Raw genomic sequence first — 2543 nt, forward strand, 5'->3', positions numbered from 1 at the left:
TCAAATGTGGAAATGCATATTTGCAAGCAGTAATACAAAAGCATTCATGAAGAATGCATAATCTCTGAAAATTGTGAAAACATTCCCGCTACCAATACATTTCTAAATACAAAACTGACTACCATATTGTTACTTCTGTGTAGCAGGAGAAGTTCATTTTCAAAACAGATAAAATTCAGTCTTTAGATGTGAATGGTATGAATGACAGTCTTTTCTTTCTTTTTTTTTTAAATTTCTTAGTTGTTTGGGATCCTTAAGCATGCAAGCCTCAAAGGGGAGGGTCCACAAAGGAACCAGGGTTGTCTTATGGCACCCAGTTAAGCCAGAGCTGGGAATGCCTCTGGGTCATCCACGTCAGGAGCAGAAGCACTTGACTTGTCAGTCCTGATGCCATGGTTTGGACGTCCACCACGCCCACGGCCACCTCGTCCTCCCCTGCCACCATGTCCTGGGCGGCCAGGCTCTCAAAAATTGATCTCCAGCTGAGACGTTATATCATTTGCTGGCTTCCGGAAATGGTGATCCATAACCGAGTCTTCAGCGTGAACCTCTTCACTCTTTGACTTATGAAGAACAAATCCCTTCTTCCACTGCCCGTCAGCACCTTCTTTTAGTTTTCAGATGTTAAATTCTACTTTTGCCCGGTCCTTATTTTGAATAGCCTTCCACGCATCCAAAGTCATTTCTTTTGGGTCTTCTTCCTTCACTTTTCAACTTCATTCTCCTTATTTTCAGTGTCTGCCACTGGATGTTCTTCACCTTCAGGTGTTTCCTCAGTCACATTTGATTGCTCCAAGTCAGTTAATTCATCTTTGACAGTTCCCCAGCTGTGAGATCCGCTACCTCCACGCTTGTCCTCATGCTTCAGGCCAGATCCGTCACTTCCACTATGCCTATCAAATTCACGTTTGTCACGAGAATCAAAGCCATCTCCCAGGCCCATTCCCCGTCCACAACCTCCTCGACCTCTTCGAAGAGGTCGCCACCAGGGAAGCCCCCCACCCTTTTCTTCAAGCGGCTTTTCAAATCGTCTTTCACGAGGTGGTCGCCTTTCTGGTCTCCTATCAATTATCTTTTCTTCACCCTGAAGTTGTTGATCAGGTCTTCTCCCAACGCGTCTTTTTCCTTCTTTCTTAAGTGCCACAGGTGGCTGCATCTCCTCCTTCTTGTCAACCACGCCGACGCTGGGAGGCAGCGGGTTCTTGATGTCTTTCTGGGACTCTTTATGCAGCTGTTTGCCCACCGCGTTGGAGTTTGGGCTACGGCCTGAGCTGCGCTCTTGGCCCCAGGGCCCCCAAAGCCGCCCCCGCCGGCTTCTTTTTTCTTGTTCTCTGCTGCCTTCAGCACCTCGAAGGGGTCCGATTTGTTGTCAAATAGCTGGTCGAATCGGTTGGTGACCACGCAGCCGAAGCCTTCCTGTAAGTGCCCAGGCATGATGGTGGCTCGGCGTCGCGTTCCTCCACGGATTGCAGCAGGCCGCGCCGAGCTGAGAGTGCCTGCTTCAGCTCTTACCACAAGATGGCCAGGCTATTCTTTTTGAATAAATTCTTAAATGAACATTACTTCCGCTTTCTTCCCAAGACCTTTTTATATTCGTATAAGATTGTTATCCAGATGATTTATTCTTTGCTGATTAAAGATGAAGAAGACCATAAGTTTATTAATTGTTAGATTTATATGTGCAACGTGAAAGTGAGTGAATCAAATGTAAATCCCATGTCGTGTGCAAATGCACAATAGATTTATGTAATCTAACAAATTTATAAAGGAAATTTGACGGTATGCACTAAAAATTATTTTGCGGCACACATAACATAAAATTTGCATTATAAACCAAGATACTGTCAGCAACTCACATATGCAGGGCAACATGTCTGCATCCTCAAAGCCGCTCTAACCCTACAAGTACACATAAAGAGCTTTATAGTATGGAGAAGGCATTGCAATTTCCTTAATGGAAATTATTAATTTTAAGCCACAAAAACAAACCGAATCCCATCACGCACAACCTAAAAATCTAGAATCCCTAATGTTCACCAACTTTAGTATCTTGAGCCTTGAATTAAATTTGTAGAACTCAAATCCTACATGCATGCATACATCCTCTGGATTAGACAATGTGGTTGTCATTCTAGCATTATATTGCTTGAGGTCCAATGTTCTCAAATTTTTACTTCCAATTTTCATACTTTCATCTGTACTTATATTAATTTTGGTCATGTTTACCTTAGAAGTAGACAAGGGTGATTATTTATTTTAGATGATACCTAGCTTATTTAGAGCAAGTAATTTCATACTCTATGAAAATTAAAATATTGTGATTATGAGACTTTTTGTCAAAATCAAGATCTATTGTTAGGAGACACTGACATGATGCTTTATAACTTTTTAGTCATCCAGCCAAAGGGTAGTTTGGTTTCATAGATAACTATGTTAATGATCATTTCAAATTTTCCTATTATTAGTGCAGCTTTATATTTAGAAGAGTTGGTGAATAAAATAATTATCCATCTTGACTGTAGAGCTTGTCTTTCTAACTGTCC

General features: G+C 42.0%; 1 pseudogene across 1 annotated transcript; it reads right to left on the bottom strand.

The window, feature by feature from the left end:
- Nucleotides 1–317: 317 nt before the first annotated feature.
- Nucleotides 318–1524, bottom strand: LOC307176790 (SERPINE1 mRNA-binding protein 1-like; annotated as a pseudogene). Its single transcript has one exon. The product of its transcript is annotated as an SERPINE1 mRNA-binding protein 1-like (transcript).
- Between the last annotated feature and the right edge of the window lie 1019 nt (nucleotides 1525–2543).

This window comes from Stenella coeruleoalba, assembly GCF_951394435.1.
Source record: "Stenella coeruleoalba genome assembly, chromosome: 18".
NCBI lineage: Eukaryota > Metazoa > Chordata > Mammalia > Artiodactyla > Delphinidae > Stenella > Stenella coeruleoalba.